The following is a 26,204-nucleotide window of genomic DNA, read 5'->3' as shown; positions in this document are numbered from 1 at the left end:
AAGGATCCATAGTCATATCAACCTATGAAGACTGATCATGTAGAGAATGGACAAGAGGGTTAGAGTGAGCCCTTGCAACAACTAAAGAAGGATCTTTATCATCAAAGACAAGATGTATATCATCAATGATGTCTCCAAAATCTAGTATGTATGACTCCATAAACAAACTTGAAATATCTACTATGTAGTCATCCACTAGTGCTGGAGTTTAAAGACAAGGTGTACCCTACTATGCTAGACCTATCACTGTGGCAATATATGCATGTGGAATGTGCTCATGATGTGACCACAAACAATAGGATCCCACATATTTGAATTTGGTTAATCACTATCATTGGTGTCACTATCAGTTTCCACAATATACGAAGTGTAGAGAGGATTAGAGGATAAGTTGGGTGAACTTTCCTCAAAGTAAAAATTATTCTCTATGAAAATCTCATGTATCTTAGGATTCAAAATTTTGTATGCCTTAACACTATCTTTATATCCAATGAAAGTACAAGGCCTAGGTGGTGGTGCCTTACATCCCTTGGAAGATATGTTTTCCCATGCTAGACAGCCAAAGACTCTGAAGTGTTTCACAACAAGTTTTCTGCCATACCATGCCTCAAAAGGAGCCTTTCCATCTAAGACATTTATGAGGAGACCTATTAAGTATGTGATTGGAACTACTTATGAGGAGACCTATTAAGTAAGTGTAGGATCTAGAGACTTGGCTTGTATCATGCAACTTGCCATAGACTTAAGAGTTCATAACCTAAGTGCTACAACATTTGTCTCAGATGGACTGAATGCTGGTGGATTCTAAAGATCAATACCCTCAAGTTTGCAAAAGTCTTTAAGTCTTGCATTAACATATCTACTTTCATTATCCATCTAAAGAACTTTGATGACTTTCCTTGATTGCTTTTCAACATGACTCTTGAAGGCCATAAACTTATCAAAGACTTCATTCTTATGATGAAGAAAGTAGATCCATGTGTTGCATGAAAATTCATCAATGAAAATGAGTATGTAGTGACCCTCATTGACTGATGTCATTGCAAAAGGACTTGCTAGTACTATGTGAAACAACTGAAGAACAACTGGTGCTCTTGAAGACTTCCCTTTATCAAACTTGTCCACTAGATGTATATCCACTAAACATGTTGAACATTAACCTTTGGAAAAGTTGATTATAGGTAGACCTTTGACCATAATATTTGAGAAAATTTGATGAAGATAATGTAAGGCAAGATGTGCATATTTCTCATGCCATAATTTGGTTTGTGAATGAGATTGAGTCAACAAGGCATGTGAGGGAGACTTAGGCACAAAGTGGGAGAAAGAATACAACCTTGTGTCATGATTAACTTTCCACATTACAACCAATGAATCATCTTTGAAATTGTGCACCATTACTAAATCTAGAAGGAACTTAACTTTATTGCCATCTCTATAGTGAGTGATTTGGTAAATTGAGAGGAGATTAGAGCTAAGGTTAGGAACATAGAGAACATCTTTGAATTCTCCATTTTACATCTCCACACATCCTTTCCCTTCAACTTCATTTTTGGTATTATCTCCCACAAAGATGTGTGGTACCTTAGACTACTTCAATGAATAAAAGTCTCCTTTTGAAGAACCAATATGATATGAGGTAACTGAGTCAAGAATCCATTCCGTTGAAGAAATTGAGTTTGGCATAAGTGCTTTCCCTTTGCCCTTTGAATTTGAAGATGAAGACCCTTTCTCCTTATAAGCATTAGGCAATGGAAATTGTGTTTCTTTATGATGTTTATTAACTCATCAATCTTTTTATGATAACACTCATGCCCATCATGGCCCAACTTCTTGCAATAGGCATACTTTTTCTTCTCCTTATTAGTGTTCCCCTTCTTGTTTGAATTTGAGGAAGACATGCCTTGTTGATTTGATGGTGGTGTTGTTTTTTCTGTATCCTCTTGTGTGTTATTTTTCCACTTCTTTTTATTGCCCATTCCTTAATTTGAAGTTTGACCAATTGAATGTTGATAATTCTCATTATTGGCCACCAATGCCTTAGACTTGGACAACTTGAGAATCCCCATTGATTGCAACTTCTTTTCTTCATCATCCAACAATTGAGCATAACGATCAAAAGTGACTTTGTGATAGGTAGCCCCTAATGTAGTCTTTGTGGTATTGGAAGAAGAAAAAAATGTGGAGTACTTAGATGAAAACTTATTATGAATGAGATAGATTAACCATTCATCTTTAATAGGACTACCACTATCATCAAGCTTCATTCTTTATTCATTCACATTAATGATGAAAATGTCTTAGGATCTAGGGAGACAAGCTCATCTTTAATTTTGTAAACATCCTCAGACACATTAGCATATAAGTTTTTGAGGGGATCCCAAGCATCCTTGGATGTCTTATACTTCTTTACCTCATAGAGTATTTTTTCTTCAACCCCCAACATAATATCACCTAGGGCTTTCCTATCTGCAGATTCCCAGTCATTAATATCACTTTTAGATACTTGATCACCCATTGGTTTAGGAAGGGTACCATCTACATATTGAGAAAATTCATTATGCATTAATTGACACCACATTTTAATGGAACATGTAGCATAGTTATGTGGTGTTAATTTTGGAAACTTAAAATTTCCCACAATGCAAGATATGAAAGAAAATAACAAGAAAAGAGGAACATAACACCAAGAAACACCCCCCCTTTTCACTCAATCAAGAAACCTCTCCCAAAAGGATGCTTTTGGCGCTTTATATGTAGTGAGTTTACAATAGCCACTTGCTAATTTTGGCCTTAGTGGACATCTGATTTTTCCTTTGTATAACCTCCTTATAGAGTTTAAAACTAGAACTATACAATGTATCTCAGATATACAACAATTCTAAAGATATATTAAAGCATTGCAATGCATAAAAGGACCTAATTCTGGAAGTGATATTTTTGTCCTCACAACCCTAATCTAATTGTAGATCTAGAAAGTAGACAAAAAATAACACACTTTCAAAATAATGGAACTTGATTTCGAGTCCAAATGAACCTATATAGAGCAATTGAAGTTGCAAAATGTAGGATTAGATAGGTATAGTTGCCAAAAGATGCAATTTCTAACAAATCTATGCACCAAAACCAGAAAAGAACTGCACCACTGAAAAGTTTAGGAATTCAAGCCAAAATAAAAAAAGCACCTGATTTGGAGCCCAAATGACTAAGATATGGCCTCCCAAAGTCAGACTGTCAAATAAAAAATGAATCTAGAGAGGGGTCTGATCAGCCAAATACAAGGTTAAATTTGGCAGTCAAAAGACTATTGCAGTAGTTCAAATTTGTGTGGAAATGATAGTTAGATGACCATCAAATTTAGGCTTGTGCCTAACTGACATTAGTGAAAAAATTCCCCTTGCTGATGTAGCGGGTTGAATGGATAATATGGTTGTACATAAATGATGTTAGCAGTATGCATGGTAGGTATAGAAAGTATACGTGTCACTGTACATGGCATGTCTATGTGCCAGTATGATGTTTGATTGGGGTGACTATACACAGGTAGAACCAACTAAGTTGTTGGTCCATGGTGGTAGATCAAACTGGGTGGCAAGTTGATTGGACTGTGTGTCCATGTGATGGGAGTAAGTTTGCAAAAAGTGCCAAGCTATCTGTGATGGAGGGGTCCGCTATGGATTGGGAGGGTTTTTTGCATGGTGAAAAAGGCACCATATGGCATGACAGGACTACCCAAAAATTGAGCCAACATGGTCATTGCAAACTATGCATAGGTGGTCAGCTTGTGTTGTTGATAGGAGCCCAGAATGCCAACGACAAAGCTATTAAAAAGTTGACGAGTGGGTTTTATCCCACATCGACTGTGCTTAAAAATTTTGAACTATTTAAATTGTGTACCCACTAGAAGTAAAGTAAATTGAGCTGTGGGTTGCTTGGTAGTGCACCAGAATGTGGTCAAGCCAACTGATGGTTATGCTCAGTTGATGCTTGCTAGATTTGGATGTTGCATACTATGATAAATGCTAAATAAAAGGAATATTTCGATGAAATATTTGGTTTGCTGATGGAATATTCCTCCTACAAGGGCTGAGGTTTGACTACCTAATTGTTGCAAGAAAAAAATTTCTCTACAGCCCCAAATGGCTAAAAAATTTTCCAAAAATTTGCACAAAAATCATAGAGAAAAAAATGCAGATCTAAAATAAAATAAATTGCAAATCTAATAGATGATTATAATGAAATTACAAATCAGGCCTTTGGGTGCTAGTTTGCAAATTTTTTTTACCTCAAAATCAACTTTGCCCTAGCATAGGCAAATTTATAGTTGATTTTCACCGAATCGACATTTTAGATGCAATGGAAAGGTCCACTTTGACTCTAGACTCTCCCAATATCTATGGAAACTCTGGATCTAGGTCAAGGTGTTGAAGCAAAAATGGTCTCGAATGACTATGTGAAGAGAAATTCCCTCAACCCATATACCATGTAAGAATTTTCACTAGGGAAAAATCACCCAAGATCAAGGAACTTAAGCACAAGCACAATTATAGATAAAATGAGTATGATTAGAATAATGATATGATATTCAATACAATGTGAAAGTACACTAGGAGTGCCTATATATAAAGGCCTCTAAAATTCTTCTAGAATACCTAGAAGTTAGCACCATGATAAGTTATACAACTAGGCACATGTCCACTAGGTGTGGGTTATCATCCATTAAGCACAGGAGTAAGTGCGATGATGAGAGGATAAGCCTATAAAGGTGTAGTATTCAAAATTATGTTGTAGAAACTATGTGCTAAAATAGGAGTGCAAATAATTGTGTTGTCTACATGACAACTTAGTTAATTATGCAAACTCTAGTGTTGTAGACACCATGTGCTGAACTAGAGTTGCTTGCTCTAGTGTTGTCAACATAACAACTCATAAGAGTACACAAACTCCTAGGTGTCTCACCTAAGAAATAATAAAATAATGAATTGACCTAAGTAAACTTAAGTAAAGTGTAATAAGTAAATAATTATTTACACCAACAATAGTAAATCACTCTAGAGGTGGATTGCTCAAGCTCACGGTGGAAGAAATTTGTGAAGTTTTTATGTTGTGACCTCCTTCCATCATCCATGAAGCAATTGATCTTTAGAAATTGTAGGAAATATACAAAGTTCAGAGATTTTATCTTAGAAGTAGACCTTTACCAGAGCACTTTATAAAGATTGGAAATCTAATGCTAGTTTCATCATTTACACATGAATCATTATTAAAGAAATGTTTCAACCCTCGAGCCCAACCTGTATATATATCTTTTTTGTAAAGTCTTTGGTATGGATGAACAAGATGATATACCTATTCTACTTATGTATATGATGGTTGAAATACTATGGTATGGGATGGATATAATTTATGATTTTGCCTCTTATATTGCTGAAGATATTCACAATGGATTGATTGGAATAGATAAGGGGAAAGTTGATAAGCCATTTGGATGGAATTCCTTGCTTATGCACATGTAACTCTTCAAACAAGTTTCTATATTTGAGAAGGAAATGATAACATAAAGAGAATGTGAAGGAGAAAAGTTGGTACAATTATGAATTGCTGATATATTATGGGAGATAACCAATGCTTTTTTTGTGTGATTTGACAGATACTTTGCTTCTACGATGAGAGCATTTTTATCTCTTGACAACCCCCAACTTTCCAAGGCATTGTTGGAATTAATTAGACCAAAGGATTTTTCAACAGATTTGAAGGTAAGCCATAATTGGGGAGATATTATCCCATACCTAGTTTCTATAGTGCTCAAAGTTTATTATTTTCAAGGAAATCCTCATGTGCTACCTTTCCAGGTCCATCTCAAGGTTGGAGTTGTGAAATTCTTATGGTAGGTTGGAGGATTAGAAGAGGATAAGTTGACAAATAGATCAAGGGGAATGTTTTTTCCTAGTTTCATTGTTGCACATCAGTTTGTATTAACTAAAGGGGATGCAAACATTTTGGAAAAGTTTTGAAAAGTATAAAATGATAAAATCCCACACTCTATTCATAGATAAGAGTTTCTATGAAATGTTTAAAATAAGAACCAAGGAAAAAGGTTATACTTATAACTTCTACTACCCTAAGGATATCATTAGGAATAAATTCTCTTTACAAGAGTGAGAAACAAAGAAAGGGAAGTGTAGGGTATACAAGAAAGTCATTGATTTTATCAATGCTCTTGATAGAAATTATGACCCTTTGAATGATGCAAAGCCATGGGGTGAAAAATTGAATAAATTAATGAAATTTTTCTCTAAAATTATTCAATTTTTGAATAAAAAGAAGAATGCCTTGATAAATTCATATCCTAATAAGGCAAATGAGTTGATGAAAAGACTCTCTAATACATCTGAAATGAATCTAGGATGATATACTCTCCAAAGGAAAATTGGATATGCCATTGTGAGTAAAATAGATACTTATCCTATGCCAGTTTATAAAAGACATTATTTTGAAAGTCCCCGTTCCAATCATATTTCAAAAAAGATAGTAATTAGAAGAAAATACATCATAAAGGACTAAGGAATATTCACCTTCTCAAACCCCTATGCATTTTGATAGTGAGTAGTTGAACATTTGAAGCAGATGGGAAGTCATGATGATATTGTGGTTACTACTATTGAATTAGAAGAAGGAATGTTTTAAGAGCCTCCAATGCATATTATGGATCTTACAATAGAATATTTTAGAGGCAAGGAGTTAGATCTAGTAGTAGAGAAAGCATGCAAATTATTTATATTAAATGATAAATTTGTTAAGTCAAGAGCTTTTATTCAGTTCGGATGGAGGTTAAGCATGGAAATTTTTGAAGCCAAATGTAAAATGATGAAGGTAGAGAAACCTAATAAAGATATATATATTATAAGAGATGAAATAAAATAAGAAATGATGAAAAGTTTTAGTAAAATTACTCTAGAATTAGGAAGATAGATGCTAAAGGATTCTACTATACTAATTCTCCCTAAATGGGATATTGCTAATGCTATGGTATTTGATACCATAAGGAAAGAAAAAAATAGTAAATATAGAATAGAAGAAGAATAAGCTATAAAGGCTTATAGAGGAGAAAAGTTTAGTAAAGATCATGCGGCTCTAGTGATATGGTCTTTAAAGAAAAGAGATAAGTAAAGGCATCAAGAAGCTTATGATACAAACGAGCTGGGAAGTCTGATGATTTTTTAGGGTGGAGGAAATTGATAAAGAAGAATTATCCCTTATGATTAAAGAAATGGTCTATTTTAACTATGATGATTCTAGGAAAGGTAAGAAAATTTTTATTGATCTGAATTCCAAGTATAAGAAGGTATTGGAAGCATACGATAAGAGGAAAAGAAGAATTAGTGAAATGTCAAGGATTATTGCACCATGTATAAAAAACAACAAGGGACAAAAAACCCAAATTGTGAATCATCTTAGGTGATGATTTCATCATCACTAGCTCCACCATCCCCTATTGGCCCAATCATTGAGTTTCCTTAGACTCCATTACACATTGGAGAATCATTTGATGAAGAAATTGAGGAGTAAAAGAATAAGCTTAAGACTGCTGAGATAGAGGTGGTTCAGAGATATAAAGAAAAGGTGAGGGATACCATTTCATACCTTGCATCATAAATCAAATCTTTAGTCATGTGTCTTATTTATAGATCTAGAAAGTTAGCTTGTGCTTGATTTAGAAAAGGTGTAGAGTATAGGGAGTTAGGTATTCTTCATCCCTCATCTAGTATCTATATTATAAGAATCAAAGGAAAATATCTACTATATAGGAATTTATCGTGAATATTGATATTAAGGAAAGTAATAATAAATTCCAAGGTGCACCCACTCGAATCCTGTAGAATTCAAAGGGAAGAAGACTGTAAATTCTTGTTAGTTGGTCCTATTAGCTTGCATGGGAATATTTGTAATGGTTTTTAGCTAATTCCTAGGCATTTCCCACATTCTCAAAAGGTATTTAAAATTCTATCAAATTGGGAGCCAACACAACTATCTCAAAACTAGGTATTTTTGAGCACAAAATGTGTCCTAGATGGGTTGAGAAATGAAGAAAACACTCAACAAACTCCCATTCTAAGTATCCCAATGTGTTCTTTGGGTGATTTTAGGTAAAAGAGACCTATATATAATAAAAGATGACAAGAAATGCTCAAGATATGAGCATTTGAAGGCTGCAAAATCCATTTTTGGAGAAACATGCCCCAAAAAGTTAAGTTTTGAGAGCCAAAAGCATGTGTTTTTGGCTAATAATCACCATTTTGAGGTGTTTGATAAAAAATCCTTATGTTATGAAGTAAAATGCACTTTTTGGTTGCATTTATATATTTTAAAATCATATGCAATGGCTGAAAAAATTGCCACCATAAGCTTTTGATTAATAACTTATCACAAATTGTAGTATTGGGAGACATTTATATGTTGGAAATACATGCAAGTGAGCCCAAAATCACCACTTTGGCTTGCGGGAGAATTTAAGTCATTAGAAATGTATTTTTAAGAGCCATTTACATGTTGGGATGATATGCAAATAGGTTAAAATAGCCACTTTGCCTTGGCTCACTTTTAAGACTCAAAAGCATATTTTAAAACACATGTAATGAGGCCCAAAATCACCACTTTTGATTAGGTTTTGTGGAAATGGGTATTCTTTTATCACATACACATGCAATTGGGTCCAAAATCACCACTTATGTCTAAGTTAAGTGAACACTCACTTTAGAAATGCATTTACATGTTATAAAAATATGCTATTTGATTTTAAAATTTTATTATGTGGTAATTTTAAAAGATGTATATGCAATGGGTTAGGAAAAGCCCATTTAAATGCATTAAAATATATAAAATAAACTTATACATACCAAAACATATGTAAATGAGTTGGATTTTTCCACTTACATTGATTCAATAAGTTTTATGCAAATGCATATTAAAAACTCACTTAAGTCATTAAAATGTGTCATTCCATTGAAAAATTCTATTTAAATTAATGTTGGGACTTATATTTTACTGTAAGTGGGTTTTCACATAGTGATTTTCATATTGATATATGTAATGAGTAATAAAACCCCCTCTTTTAAGCATTTAACTTGTCTTATGTAATTAAATTTGACATCTAACTATAGTAAAGTAACAAGAAAAATAGTCTTGAAATAAGCTATTTTCATAAAACATAAAAAACTATAGTCAAATAAACTCAAAATGAGTTGAAATTTGAAAATGGACAACAAAATCCACTTTAAACATTAAATATAATTTTATATCATCCTAATTGAGATATGTTGTCTTAAAAATGACACTTTGTCCTTTATAACTTGAACTAGACAACTCCAATTTCTACCTAATTTAGCTTGAAATGAGTGAAGTTCCAAGGACTTTTCACCTAAGGAAAAAACAAAGGAAAAAAAAAAAATACAATAAAAAGAAAAAGAAAGAAATGATACAAAAGTTTTCCCAGAATCGAGTGTTTGTAGTCAAAGAAGAAAAACTCGTAGTAGCAAACAATTTGGGATTCAACTTGATGGAAATATTCAAAAGAACGCATTGATAAAGAAAGAAAAAGTACAATTCAAGGATAACAAATTATCTTTATGATACTTTATCAATAAACTAAAACTAAGAGGATGCACCTATGAATCGATAAGAAAAATCTATAGGGTTGTCCTAATTTTGTGAAGGCAAAATTAAGGACAATTAGCTCTAACCTGGGAACATACCTCATTTATTCTTAGAAATAATGAGGGATGTAGAATCTATTGGAAACTATAATTGCAGAAATTTTTATGTTGTTTTTGATGTCAAATGTATTAGTAAGATATAGTGTCAAACCTACTAGAGATATATTTACTAATAGTGTAGAGTGCCATATCATTTGATTGATGAAGATGATTTGAAATGAAGAGATTATGAGATGACCTAGTGAAAGGTTAAGTTGCGATGTATTAAGTATCATGGAAATAAAATGTGTACTTGATAAGTTAGTCCTTGACAAGATAATGTGTTGTTCAATCAATACATGAAGACAATTGGATGAAGTAAAGAGTTGAAACAAGTCAAAAGAATAAACTTGACCAAGTATCATTGTTGCACACTCAATGAAGGAGATGAAGTAGAAGATTAAGGAACTTAGTAGAAGCTGCAAAAAATAGTTCAAACTTAGTAGTTAGTTATTATTGACAAAATATATAAAGAAGTATATTTACGATCAAATGTAGTATTGGTCGAGCGAGACTGTTGATGCTAAATGAGACATTATAGTATGTGTCGAGTTATATAGTAATGACTGAGCTAAAGAACATAGTGATTGACAAGTGACAAGCATCCCATTGATTAAAAAAATTCTAGACTCTTCTTGCCAACTATAACTTTCTTGACTTTTTTATCAATCAATTGTACCTCAGGCTAATTGAGAAAATCTTGTTTATGTGTTTCTAGTAATGACATGACCATACTACACACTTCAACATGTTTCTTACAAACTTCTAACTTGGAAAAATATTTATTGTGTATGAGAAATTCATTTTCAAGCTCTAGGGTAGGGAATTCATGCAAATTGCACCCAAGTTCATATCCTTGTGACACAAATACATCATTTTTATCTTGATAAATACTTTCTTGAATGTTCATTTTTATGACATGTTTATTTTGGACATTGCAAAAAAAACTTTCCTTCCTCAACTTTTCATCACTATGCTTTTGAGACAATGTGAACTGAATATGAGAGTTGCCATCTATGTCTTCTTACTTTTCTTGAAAGAGAATAAAAAGATCACTAACTTCAGATACAAGATGTTGTATTGTTACCTATACTGATGATGCCTCAATGACAAGATTTTTTATAGTGAAACTAAGTTTTGTAGATTCCCAACATTATAATTATGTGAAATAGTTGTATGAGGTGTCCTTGGTACATCTTTGTAAGTAATGAAGAAAATTCTTTGAGCTATTCTCTTTTTGAGAGAAGAAAACAATTTGCTAATCTTTGTACTATGGGATTTTCCCTTGTGATGGAAGAACATGAATTAGAAGGAAGATGGCTTTCGTCAAACCCACTTGCCTCAATTCTTATCTTCCCAAAAACAATAAAATCATCTTCAATTTCAATCACCATAGTTTGTGCATTTGCAAGTGTAATTGAGGATGCACTTCTTAATAGAAAACTAACTTCAAGAATTTGAGCACTAACAAAGAAATAATTCAAATTTGCAGTTGTAGGTTGATCAACAACTGGAATTCTTCATGTCACTTTTTCGTAATAAGAAAAAAATTGATGCATAGGAATATGAGATGCCTTCTTTAATTGAGTGAGTTGAGCTAACAATACATGAGAATATTTAGGAGCTTTGAATCTTTATTAAAACTTGGCTATGAGAGTAGCCCAACTTATGATAGTACATGGTCATAAACAATAAAACCAGTCAGTAGCCATGCCTTGGAGAGTTTCAACAAACAATCTTATAGATATATCCTCATATCCAACAACATGAACACCACATGTAATATGGAATACATCAATATTATCATTAGGACGTTGGTGTCCATTACCAAAGAATTTGGTAAAATGCTTTCTCAAACCATCAGGAAGAGCATGTAGAGGTGGAGCTAGATTCAATAGTCCAAAAGCATTTCCCCAAGGACCTTGGGCCATTTACATGTCCTTGGTAAACACTTGAAACAACTACAAGAAATAAAATTACAATAAATATTTACAATGAAAAATGACATGCTATGCTTCAAATGAAATCATGAGGTTCTCAAATGTGGGTTGTATCCCTAGTGAAGTCGCCAAAATTTTTTTGCCAAATTTTTTTGTACATCACGTACTATGACATATAAAACTATGACTTAAGGAAAAATTTCATGAAATTTCTCTCTCATCTCAGAAATAAGGAAGGCTTCTTTCTTATAGTAGGTGATTTCAATAGTTAATTAACTGAAATTACAAAAAAAATGGTTCTCTTGATCAATTCCTCTTTTTAAAGGAATGATTTGCATACAACTATAACTTTCCATCTTAACAAAATGTGCCTTATTGCTATGATAATACTGGTTACCCTAGATTCGATGTAAGAACAACACCAATGATAATAATTTAGTTTTTATATTTTTTGAAATAAAAATAGGAACCCAAAGTCTCCTTCTCTTGTCTCGAATGAAGAATCAAACAAAATAACTAGTAAGGGACAAAGTCTCTTACTAGATACCCTCAAATTATATAAAAAAACTTAGAATTAAATCCCAAAGCCTTAAAATCTAATTAATTACAACCACTATTATCTATTAAATTTTTTCCTCATACAACAAAGAGTATTAAAAAGTTCAAATTGGTTCGGAATGCAATAGGAAGCTCAAAGTCTACACTATAAAATTCAAATCCCTTTTGATAAAAGCTCCAAAATTCACAATCAATATCCAAAAAATGTTTTCACATAACATCTTAAATCAAAACAAAGTTTGAATGAAAGCTTCCTCTTTTATTGATAACAATTTATATTTACATCCAAGCACAAAGTCTTAGAGTGCACATGTAAACTGGAAAAATTTTCTCACCTTGCCAAAAGATGATTATTTACAATGAGCTCTCTCCTTTATATAGGAAAGTCAGAGAGAAAAAGGTGGATGGAAAAGGGGAAATCCTCAAACACCTTGACTTATTCCCCAACAAACTTCTAATTAACTAATTGTATTTGTTCAAAGTTGTATGCTTAGTGTGTTTGCAACCTAATTACATGTTACGACTTTGTATGTGAGACTATCACATGCAATTACATCCTATTTTTCTATGACATGTAATATGCCAATTAAAAGTTGCAAATACATGATGAAAATATTCTAAGTGCCTTACAAGACACAAATTATATTACATCATGCTTTATTTCTCTTCTTGCTACTACAAGATGCTGATATTTTACAATTCTTGTGCTCAAGTTTGGTGGAAGCATCTTGAACTAGAATATTAATATGCATCTTTTTCTATTCCATTGAGTGTTCATTGAACTTTTTAAAAAAATCTTTGAAGGACTCTATTATTGTAATAATTGTTTCACCTCCTTCTAGGATCCATCATGTGATCATGACTTTTTCTTGTCCTTCTTTCTTCTTTTCAATACATAAAACTAACTCTTTAAATGGGGTAAAAACTTAGAAATGAGGTTTCTTTGGTGACATCACATATAGAATACAGTTGGAATATTTTGTGATGAGAAATAGGTAAATGTGTTTAAGCTCAAAATATGTGCTTATATGGTGGAAAAACCCCAAAAAATATTTTTGGTGATCAAAATCATGTGCAAATTACAAGCTTTAAGTTATGAAAATGAAGGGAAAATGAGCAGTGATTGGATAAGATATGAGAGACATAACATACTTTTAGAAATGCAATTCATGATATTTTATTTGATAAGCACGTGAGAAATACTTTCAACCATAGGGAATCCATATGGAGGTTTATCAAATGAATGATGGTGGAAATAACACTTTCATTCTCATGAGGGAAAATAAACATCATTCCTTTTACTTAGAACAATATTTTGGCCTCAACTGCATATGCTAGTAAGTGAGACTTTGCATATGCAACTTAGAGAAGTACACAAAAGAATAGAAGAAACAACTTGACATATACAAAAAAAATGCAAATTTGAAAATGAAAATTATGAGACTTACATACACAACATAATAAATATATATAAGAAAAACCTATGATGAATAATAAGGAATCATACCCTTTTATCAAAAGGCAAGAGAAGAAGTCATTTTAAGCACTTGTGAAAAATCTGAAATGCAATCAAGGAGATTTCTTGGATTTAGAAGGATTTCAAGAAAAAGCTTTAAATAGACTTAGAATCTTGAATATATCCTTGCAAAAGATGAGTCAAAATTTGTAGCTTGCAAAGTGTAGGGAAGTTAGAGCAAAAAATTGTATCATTTTAGTAACCATTTTGACCAAGCAATGTGCAACATGCAAATAGTTTGGAAAATGATGTCCAAAGCATATGAAGTGATTTAAAAGATTTGAATGCAAGCTAGGAAGGATAAGAAATTCTTTTAAACTTACCTTGATTCAAATACTTATTTTTTCAATGGTGTGAATATCTCAAAACTAGGTCATTTTTGAGCAAAAACATGTTGTAGATGGGTTGAAAAATGAAGAAAACACTCAACAAACTCCCTTTTTGAGTAGCCCAATGTGTTCTTTGTGTGATTTTAGGAAAGACCATCCCATAGATCATAAAAAACCTAAACAAGAAATTCTCAATATATGAGCATTTGAAGGTTGCAAAATTCATTTTTGGAGAAAAGTGCCCAAAAAAGTGAAGTTTTGAGAGCCAAAAATATGTGCTTTTGGGCTAAAAAATGCCCCTTTGAGGTTTTTAATAAAAATCCTCATATTATGAAGTAAAACACGCTTTTGTGTTGCACTTACATGTTTTGAAGACATATGGAATGGCTGAAAAAATTGCCACCATGATCTTTTGATCAATAACTTAATGCAAAACACACTTTTGGGAAGCATTTACATGTTGGAAATACATGTAATTGAGCCCAAAATATCCACTTTGGCTTGAGTGAGGATTTAAGTCATTAAAAATATATTTTAAGATCCATTTACATGTTGGGATGATATGAAAATGGGTTAAAATTTTTAACTTTTCCTTGGCTCATTTTTAAGACTCAAAAGCATATTTTAAAATACATGAAGGAGGCCCAAGATCACCAATTTTGATTAGGATTTGTGGAAATATGTTTTATTTTATCACATATACTTGCAATTAGGTCCAAAATCACCACTTATGTCTAGGTTAGTGAAAACTCACTTTAGAAATGCATTTATTGTTGAAAGTCTTATTAGGAAACAAGATACTAAGAGGGGCCAAGGAATTAGGATCTATAAAAAAATTTACTTCTTGAACAAAATAATAGATTAATTACATTCACTCCTAATCCATCTCATATCTTATATTAGATATCATATACTCATAAAATATAAAACTGAAATGAAATATATCTAAGCATAACATCCATCACCATGAAAATGAAAACTCATAACACAAATAATTTGGTAATCCAAAAACCCTCCAAGGTGAAGGTAAAATTGGGGTGGGGATGACACCTATAAATCTTTACTGCTACAACAAATTTTTTTTCCTATTAGGGTTATAGTTTGATCACTTCTAATGATCTACCCTATGAGAGGTCTGCTCAATTAAAATCATTACAAGAATATTAAGACTACCATGATTAATGGATTTAAACTTATAATAAAGTGAGCATTATGTTGGGAGATTTAACAAGGCCCATTAAAACCACCCTGTTAAAAGATTTGACCTAATACATTAGTTAGAATGTCTTGGTACTTGATCCTTCAATTTTCCTTATGAAGCTTATTATAGATCTTCTTTCTTCAATATCTTAATCTGATCTCCTTATCTAATTTTCTCTATTTTTCCATTCATTTCTTGGTTGCTCTGTCTAATCTCTCTATATATCAAACCTAGCCTTCCGTTATTTGTCCTTAGCTTTTTTGCTTATTCACAATCTTCCTTCATATACTTAATTTCCATATCAATTCATTTTGATTTAGGGTTTGATCCCTTCTTAAATAGATAATTGTGGAAGGTTCTCGATCATAATCAATGATACAAAATTTGTTCCTTTTCTGTTTAATCCTTCTAATTTTTTAATTGGTTAATCTTCCTTCCTAGGGATTAATGCCTTTTGACAAAATGCATAATTTTCTCCTTAACTCTCTCTACAATCCAAAAATGTTGCATTGAAGTTTGCTAAAATGATTTACATAATTGTTTGTGCAATTAAAAACATATATAACAAAATTGGTCTACTGAGCAATTGAATGTTTCGACGCTCAATCATAACTAACATTCATGTTGTCTCTCAGCTTCTATAGGATTGACATATACAAGCTCACTTGGCATAAGTTAAATTTACATCACTCAGTCTCCATACATTTTACTTGGCATGTATAGTAGCTCAACAACCTTTGACTCTCTAGATGGTTCATTCGTAGTGATGACTAACCAACACTACCTAGAAAATGACTAAGTGTTGGACACTAATAGGAAATAAGGCTTGGAGATAAATAATCTCCCCCTTTTACATTAGTAGCAAAAAAACTTTGTCATGACTTAGCAATCCATTCAAAATTACAAAAATTTGCACTCCCCCTAAGATTGTGATTTGATGTTCAAAAACTTGACTCTACTACACACAATATAGAAATTTATGTGAACTCTAATACTGACTCGTCTGATTTTTCTTTTTGTGATTTTAATCATTTAGATTTTATTTCCCCTTTGAAATATGTCATGAATGATCCTCCCTTGTTTTTTTTCACTTGATGACTTTGGGTTTTCATGGGTCATCTTATACTTGTCCTAAATGTTCTATGATTTGCTAAAACTACCTCTAATATTTTATTCCATCTGGTTTGTACTAATTTTAAAACCTAATTTTGGATTTCTAGTTGAGTAGCTAGATCAATTAAGCTATCTGCAATTGAGAGATGCATATCTCTATTAACCATATTTTGTGTAACTAATAGCTCTTTCTAAATTATTTGCAAATGGGGTAGCAACATGAGTTGGATTGAAAACAGTTTATTTCTAATGCTGCTATCTCTAGCCATCAACTCAACTAATCTTCCCTAATCAATTGTTAATTTATTATATGGATGTGAGCTTGAAATTGCATTCTTTCTAAATGAAATAGTGCAAACCTTCAAATCTACTTAGATTTGATCAATAAAATGTTGATTCTCCATAGTTAAGTAATCAACATCACAAAGTTTCATACATAAAGAATAAATGAATGTCAAAATTCCTTCCAAAGTAGTGATAAGGTTAGAAAGCTCAATTACATGATTACAAGTTTAGTTGAGACTTTCTCCACAACTTTGTGCTCAAACCTCTTCTCAGACCATTTCATCATTTTATTATTGGTCTCTATCTCTTCATAATGCACTTTGTCAACTATATATACTAATTGATAAAAAATTGGGTGTTGCTCATTTACATCATGAATGTTGAAAGCATCAACAAAAATCTCCTTAATGTCATGTACTACCTACTTTTTCTTGTACTCCCTCCTTAGTTTCTCTTTCTTTGTCTTACAACTCAAAAAAGCCTTTAAATATTGCATTCATTCTAGAGTTATATTATCTAGGCCATATTTTGGCAATGTAATGACCTCATCTAGACTAAATATAGTCTTTGGTGTATCAAATTTGTGTTCCAATAAATGTGACCAAGGGGTGCTATCACTGTGTAGTAATATCTACAATTGTTTTCCCTTTGTGCTTTTGTTTAGTATTCTTCTATTGAGTTGATATAGCCTATTGAATAGGTGTAACAGTTAATGCATTAGTAGAAATGACACTTGAAAGCTAAATAAGAGCTTGGATAGCCTCTTTCTCTCTAGGATTATTGATCTTTTCTGATTCTATCTTCTTTTCTCCCTCTGTAGTGTGATCTAATTCACCTTTCTCATCTATTTTTCCATCAATGCCATGAGTAAACTGTGGCATCATAATGATTGTCTTACCCTGTTTCTCAGCATTCATGTCTAAAACAACTATAACTCTTGTATCTTTTTTAGTTTTAGTTGTTGCACTATCAATCCATGGATACTCTTGTATTTGAAAAAAAACTAGATTAGTGCATGGAAGAGGTGTCTGAGGTATTTCATTTTATATTTTTCAAGTCTTTCTCAATTTATATATTATGATTTAGACATATTGAATTAGGAATATGCTCTATTGTGACAACATCATGTTGTTCACTCTCTTCTAACTTCCTCACTTCTACTTCAATTATGCCAAGTTCATCATCATCTTGACTTTCCAATCCTACATCTCTAACTTCTTTCTCTTCTTCTTCATTAGCCAATGGAACTAGCAATCCAAATGATTTCTTCCATATTACAATGCTCTCCTTCTTAACCTCGTCATCTATATTCTTCAAATTTTATATACCCTTTATTTTGGCTCAAATTTCTTAGTAAAATATTTTAGGGCAATAAACATATGTGTCTTCCCTAAATCAAGCATTGTTTGTGCTAATGTTGTCTCTCCTATTTGCCTCTTAGTGGATAATGCCCACTTCCATTTACCATCAAGTTTATTATACAAATCTTCAAGAATACCTTCTCTTAATTCTATAGGTGTGTATTTGAATTTTATCATCATATCCATCATAGGTTTTTCAATATTTTATTGATAATATTTAATCAAAGAATCATACTTAATCTGATTAAGTCCTTCTATGCTAGATGAATTTTGAATCTTTTCACATACTTGATCAATGCTTATGCAAGGGAGTTTGGCTACAATTTAAGGTTTTCTCAAATTTTCAAACTTAGTTTCCTCTTCATCTTCCTCCTCCTCATTAGGTGTCACAAACAATTTTCTCCTTGGCCTCTTAGGTAGGATCTATTTGATTCCTTTTTTCTTTTTCCTCTTTGTTGGGATTCTTTTTGTCTTTGTAGCTGGGTATTGATCTACCTTGGATCTAGTAACTATCCTCCTCTTTGGCTTAGGTTCAGGAGGTTTGACTTCTTTCTTCACATTTTTCTTTAGATCCTCCTGCACCTTAGGATCAATAATGACAATTTTCTTTTGTTTAGTTACCTTGGGCTCAACAATGACTAACTCTTTACCTTTTGAATCCATGTATTCTTTTTCTTCATCAAATTCTTCATCCTCACCTTTTACCTCTATTAACTGGACTTATCCTATGCCAAGCTTTCCCTCAAGATCTACTATCACCTATTTTCATTTTCTATCCATCGTTGGATCTTCTGTTTGCATAAACATTTTAATCTTAGGTGACTCATAATTTCCAAAGGGCTCAACATTCTTGTCAATTTCCTTAGATAATAGTTCACTAACTGCTATAGTGTCTTCATCTATGTTGACTTCATATTGCATTGGCCTCAACCATGCAACCCTTAGTAACACTATCTGTGCATATGTATAATTTGTGTCTACTGTAAAACATATATCATTAAAATAATGATCTGCCCCTGATTTCAAAATCCTCATTATGTTCTTCATCTTATTCTTAAACTCATCAAAGTAGTTATCCATAATAGCCTCAAAAGGTTCTCCCAATTGTTCAATGAGATCATTGATCTATTCAGTAGCCAGTCTATTCCTATCCCATGCAACTATTCCAACAATAGGGAATGAATTTTGTATGTAGAAAAATATGAGAACAAAAAATGATCCAAATTTACATGATGTAATCTTTGCCTTCTAAATTTCTCCAAGGTTTTTTGACATTTTTTGTAATTGTAGCTTGGCCAGGTTATAACTACTATCTTTCTTCACTATCTTGTAACCTAGGTTGATTGCCACACAAGGAACACTATTTAGTCAGCTTGATTGATATAGTTTGTGTGTAGTTACACACACAACAGACTCAATAACTAGATATTCAATTCCATATATTAAAATTCCACAACCATTCCACTTGGCCTTTGTCTGTTGTTCAACAATGTCCTTTGCAATACATCTCATTATCTTCGCTCTATCCTATTAGAATGTTTAGAATAACAAAGAGGGGGGTCATATATATCAATTTAACAAAAATACAATTAAACACTTTTTTTTTTTTTCTTATTCTATTGTAACTAGGTCTCTACTGTAATCTAAATAACAATATTAACAAGTAGTTTTCTATCCTAATATAACAAACTATGCTGCATGTAAACATGTAAATATAAGACACCATAAAACATTCAACACTATTTTGACACTAGGATTTAATGTGGAAACCTAATTTGGAAAAAACCACCAACAAAATGTCACCACTTCTTCACTCTTTTGAAGTGAGCTCTATTAGGAGCCAAACCTATTAAAGGTTACAACACACTGTTGGAAATGAGAATGGAGTAACTGAGAGGGGAGGGGTGAATCAGTTACTACAAAAACTTTTGCCCACAAGTCCCTTAAGATGTCAAAGGAAATACTCATTGCTGATACTCATATAATCAAACCGAAAACACAAGAAACAAGAGACAAGAGACACCGGTTTTAACGTGGAAACCCAATATGGGAAAAACCACCAATGCAACTAGTTACTATTTTTCACTCTTCTGAAGTGAGCCCTGTTAGGAGCCAACCTTGTTAAAGGTTACAAAACACACTGTTAGGTGTGACCTTGTTAGAGGATTTAATCACCCTGCTAGGAGTGGCCTTGCTAGAGGTCTTTAGATCAATTCAACTGAATTGCCACCTTGTTAGAGGATTTTACAAAAGGCTGTTAAACCCACTTTGTTAAGAGATTTGAAAACACTGTTACAATTGTTAGAAAGTAACAATGAGTGATCTGAAATAAATACAACTTATCTTTGCTGATACAGATCTTTGTTCTGTTCCTCTAGATCTTCTCTGATCAAATGCAACTCTGCATCACTGGTCCTTCAAAAATTTGCTCTGACCTTTCTTATAATTCGCATATTAGATATTCAATCATATCTGCTAGCTTGTTCACATTCATACATCCATACTTGAATTCGCAACTTGATCCTTCATATATACCTTTCAGATTATTAAGTCGGCTGAAATACAAGTTACAATTATAAATAATTGTGCTATAAGTCGGCTTCATACATTACATAAAGTAATTAACTTTAATTATTTAACCTTCGAGAAATCCTTCGCTGGCCGACTTAACTCGGTAAATACTGCACAGAAAATAATTCTTGTGTTAACCGACTGAGCTCGGTTAATACAGAGAATTTCGTGAAATCCTTCAGTCACCGAGTGAACTCGGTAAACACCGATTTCTCCGACTTTCCTTTGATGATCGAGTGAGCTCGGTTAACACTGTCTGTTGCTTTTCTTCGATGACCGAGTGAGCTCGGTTAACACTGTCTGCTATTTTTCTTCGATGACCGAGTAAGCTCGGTTAACACTGTCTGCTACTTTTCACTGTCTGCTACTTTTATTTGATGATCGAGTAAACTCGGTAAATACTGACAGCCTATCTCATATCCTTTGTTTACCGAGTGAGCTCGAAAAACACTGAACTTCCTTTGTTTACCTTGCAAGCTCGGTAAACTCTGTCAACAGCTGTACTTACCTTTTGAGCTCGGTAGACTCTGTCTGATGACTGATATGAAATTTGTGTAACATCAAAGACAATCATGCAATTATCAATTGTATCCAACAATCTCCCTCTTTGGCATTGATGGCAACACAACATGTCATAGCAGAAATGAAATTTGAAAACAAGTCCTTATCAGCACAATGTGTCATCACAACAATTCTCCCTCTTTCAGTAATCTCCCTCTGTGAAGGAATTACATAAGAACTTTCTTTTTCACACAAATTTCAGAAAGATATGAAAGTAAAGGAAATCTCTCCCTCTTTGACAACAAATGCCAAAGACAATAGAACTTAAATGAATTGGAATGTACCTGTAGTACTGATTCATATGCAAAGCTTTCAGATTTGACTGCATCAACAGATAGATTTTCAGTTTGGTATGCGTTGATGCATCACTAAAACTTGTTTTTAGTGAATTTCGGATAGGGGTGTAACCCCTAACTTACCTCTGAGATACAAGAATGCATCCTTAGGTAGTGGCTTTGTGAATATGTCAGCAATTTGTTCCTTTGAATTGACATATTCCAATCTGATCTCCTTGTCTTGTACCAATTCTTTGACAAAATGATATTTGATTGCAATATGCTTGGTTTTAGAATGCATCACTGGATTCTTTGATATATTGATTGCACTAGTATTGTCACAGAACATAACAACTGGTTCTTTGATTTCCATCCTCATTCCTTGCAATAACTGCTTAAACCAAACAATATTTGAGCAATTTACTGCTGCAGCAACATACTCTGCCTCTGCTATAGATTGGGATGTACAATTCTGCTTTTTGCTTGTCCAAGAAACCAATCTCTTTCCAAGAAAGAATGCTCCTCCACTTGTACTTTTCCTGTCATCAAGGTTTCCTGCCCAATCAGCATCAGTAAATACTTTCAAATCCAAATTACCTCCAAATTTATACCATAGCCCATAATCTTCAGTTCCTTTCAAATATCTCATTATTCTTTTGATTGCCATTATATGAGTTTCTCTTGGTTTTGCTGAAAATCTTGCTACAATACCGACTGCAAGGGCAATATCTGGCCTAGTATGTACTACATACTGCAACTTTCCAATCATAGATCTATACAGTGTTTGATCCACTTCTTTGGATTCATCTTCCTTGGTAAGTTTCAATCCAGTACACATAGGGGTTCCAACTGGTTTACAATCCTCCATACCAAATTTTTTTAATATCTCCTTGATGTATTTTGACTGTGTGATGAAGATGCCATTCTTACTTTGTTGGATTTGAAGACCTATAAAGAATTTAATCTCACCAAACATAGACATCTCAAACTCCTTGTTCATTTGTTCTGAAAATTCTTTGCATAGATCATCATTGCCTGTGAAAACAGTGTCATCTACAAATATTTCTGCCAAAACAATCTTATTATCTAGACCTTCTTTTATATACAAGCTACTGTTATCATTAGTCCTTTGAAAACCAATCTGAATAAGATAGTTATGCAATCTTTCATACCATGCTCTAGGAGCTTGTTTTAGACCATACAGCGCCTTGTGTAATTTGCAGACCATGTTCTTCTTATCTGGATCAATAAAACCTTCAGGTTGTTCAATGTAAACTTCTTCATCTAGTATTCCATTGAGAAATGCTGACTTGACATCCATCTGATAAACTTTGAATCCTTTGTGAGCAGCATATGCAAGTAAGGTTCTTACACCTTCCAATCTTGCAACAGGAGCAAAGGTTTCTCCATAGTCTATACCTTCTTCTTGAGCATATTCTTTGCATACTAGTCTAGCTTTGTTTCTTGATACCTTGCCATCTTCATTTAGTTTATTTCTGAATACCCATTTTGTTCCAATCACATTCTTATCTTTGGGTCTAGATACAAGAGTCCATGTTTTGTTTTTCTCTATTTGTTCTATTTCTTCATTCATAGCCTCAATCCAACTATCATTTGCCAATGCATCTTTGATATTTCTAGGTTCAAAATCAGCAAGTAAACAAGTGCCTTTTAACTTACTTCTTGTCAGAGTACCTTCAGATTTGTCTCCAATGATCTGATCTGGAGCATGATGCCTTCTGACATATTTAGCTAACACAGGTTCTTTACTTCTTGAATGAGTTTCATTGTTGTCCCTTTGTACTTCAGATTCTTGTTGTTCTCGCTCGATAGATTCAGACTCGGTAGATACTTGCTTGGTAGAGTCTGAAAGTGACTCGGATTCTTTTAGCTCGGTAAAAACTTCCTGTATCTCGGTTTGAACTTCCTACAACTCGGTCATTGATGACTCGGGAGTTGAGGATTCTTGATTAACTGGAGTACTTGGTATAGTATCAGGTTCAATGTAAATAAATCTTCTGTAGTCTTCAGGAACCTTCTTGCTTTCTTCTTCTGATTTCTCTGCAAACTCATCAACTTTCACATGTGCACTTTCTATGACCTTGTGAGTAGATAGATTTAAACATCTATATGCTTTGCTTTTACAAGAGTAACCTAGAAATATTCCTTCATCTCCTTTTACATCAAATTTACCTTTTCTAGATTCTTTCAGAATATAACATTTGCTTCCAAATATTTTCAGATAACTTACATTGGGTTTGTAGCCATACCATAATTCATAGGGAGTTTTGAATGAGTCCTTTTTCAGTTGTACTCGGTTCAAGGTATGAACTGCAGTGCTGATAGCTTCCTTCCAGTATTTGATAGCAATGTTCTTTTCAATCATTAGGGTCCTTGCACAATCCATAATGGATCTATTTCTTCTTTCAGCTATCCCATTTTGTTCTGGAGTTCCTAGTGCTGAAACTTGTCTTTTAATTCCTCTTTCAATGCAGAAGTTATTGAACTCATGTGAAATGAATTCACCACCTCTGTCTGATCTTAAGCATTTCAATCTTTTCCCTGTTTCTTTTTCTACTCTTGCCAAGTACCATTTCAATTTCTCAAAAGCTTTTGATTTATTCCTTAGATACATAACAGTCATCATTCTTGAGTAATCATCAACAAAAAGAATGAAGAACTTTTCTCCAGTATAACTTTCAATTCCAATGGGTCCACATAAATCAGTATGCACAATTTCTAATATATCTTCAGACTGATAGCTTTTACTTTTAAAACTAGTCTTTCCCATTTTACCAATCTGACAATTCTTGCATAAACCGACCTCAGGTTTCTTTATATTAGGAATGCCTCTTACCTTTTTGAATTTTCTTATCTTCACCAGATTATCAAAATTGACATGACACAACCTCTTATGCCATAACCAACTTTCTTCAATTTGAGCAATAAAACATGAGCATTCACCAAGTTCTAGGTAGAACAAGTTACCTTTAGTTTGTGTGCCAGATCCTATCAGCTTTCCTTGCTCATTTAACAGTCTTGCCTTTCCATGCATGAATTCCACCTTAAATCCAGTATTGAGTAACTGTGCCACACTTAGCAAGTTATGTTTAAGACCTTCAACCCAATAGGCATTGTTGCATATAAGTTCTTTGGTTAGAGAGATTCTTCCTCTTCCTTTTATGAAACGAGGTTCATTATTACCAAACCTTACACTGCCACCATCATAATCTTCAAACTGATCAAACTTAGTTTTATCACCAGTCATATGATGAGAGCAACCACTGTCAATAATCCATGTATCATTCATACTTATATGAGAGATAAGAGCCATTTTATCTTCCTCATCACTATCAGAATCATCTTTCACAATAATATAAACAATTTCATCTTCACTATTATCAGAATCCTTAGAATTTTCAGCCATGAAACATGATTTCTTACCTTTGTTCTTGAATGATTTGTAATCTTTCTTTCTATTCCATTTATGACCCTTCTTTTCATCATTGTTCTGCTTGTTTGGGCACCTAGCTGCAATATGACCAATTTCTTCACATGAAAAACAGATTAGAGGAACTTTACCTTTATATTTTCCTCTGCCTCTGGAGTATTTCTTTGCCAGTAGAGCTTCAATTACTTCAAGATCACTGTCTAAACTTTGGTCTGATTCATCATCACTTTCTGACTCTGATTTCTTTTTGCCTTTATCTTTGAATGAAAGTTTGGCCTCAAATGCTGATTCAGTGTTTTTGGAAGCTGGAACATAGTTGTCAAAATTGTCTAGTTCAAATGCGATTAGTCTTCCAACTATAGCCTCCAAATTGATATTATGATTTGCTTCACACCTTCTTTCTTGAATTGCGAAAACTCTGATTGCATAGATGGGAAGCAAGGTTCTGAGAACTTTGCTTATAACCGTCTCTTCTTTGATATCACCTCCAGATGCCCTGATTGCACTGACACATGCTTTGATTCTATCAACATATTTGGCAATGTTTTCATCCTCTCTCATTCTCATTTGGTCAAATTGTCCTCTTAGACTTTCTTCTTTTGCTCTTTTCACATTGTCATCTCCTCCATAAATTTCTTTCAGCTTGTTCCACATGTCAAAAGCGGTTTGGCAATCCTTGATATCATCAAATTCTTCATAGCTTAGTGCAGATGCAATGTCTATCATCATATTGTTATGAGTCTTCTTTTCAGCAATATCATTGACAGATAATGTGCCAGAAGGTTCTTTGTATTTTTCATCAAGATATTTCAGTCCTGTATCACCAATAGTAGCCAAATGAAGTTTCATCAATCCTTGCCATGCAAAGAAGTTATTTTTGTTGAGTCTTGGAATTTCTCTCTTGTAAGACATCTTGATCTTTGGCTTAGATCCTTGAAATCTTTTCCTGCAAGCACCAATAAGCTCTGATACCAATTGTTGGAAATGAGAATGGAGTAACTGAGAGGGGAGGGGTGAATCAGTTACTACAAAAACTTTTCCCACAAGTCCCTTAAGATGTCAAAGGAAATACTCATTGCTGATACTCATATAATCAAACTGAAAACACAAGAAACAAGAGACAAGAGACACCAGTTTTAACGTGGAAACCCAATATGGGAAAAACCACCAATGCAACTAGTTACTGTTTTTCACTCTTCTGAGGTGAGCCCTGTTAGGAGCCAACCTTGTTAAAGGTTACAAAACACACTATTAGGTGCGACCTTGTTAGAGGATTTAATCACCCTGCTAG

The sequence above is a fragment of the Cupressus sempervirens genome, chromosome 11 (genome assembly GCF_028749045.1).
Source record: "Cupressus sempervirens isolate cs-2001-9-10 chromosome 11, ASM2874904v1, whole genome shotgun sequence".
Lineage (NCBI taxonomy): Eukaryota > Viridiplantae > Streptophyta > Pinopsida > Cupressales > Cupressaceae > Cupressus > Cupressus sempervirens.
This window is presented reverse-complemented; position numbering follows the sequence as displayed.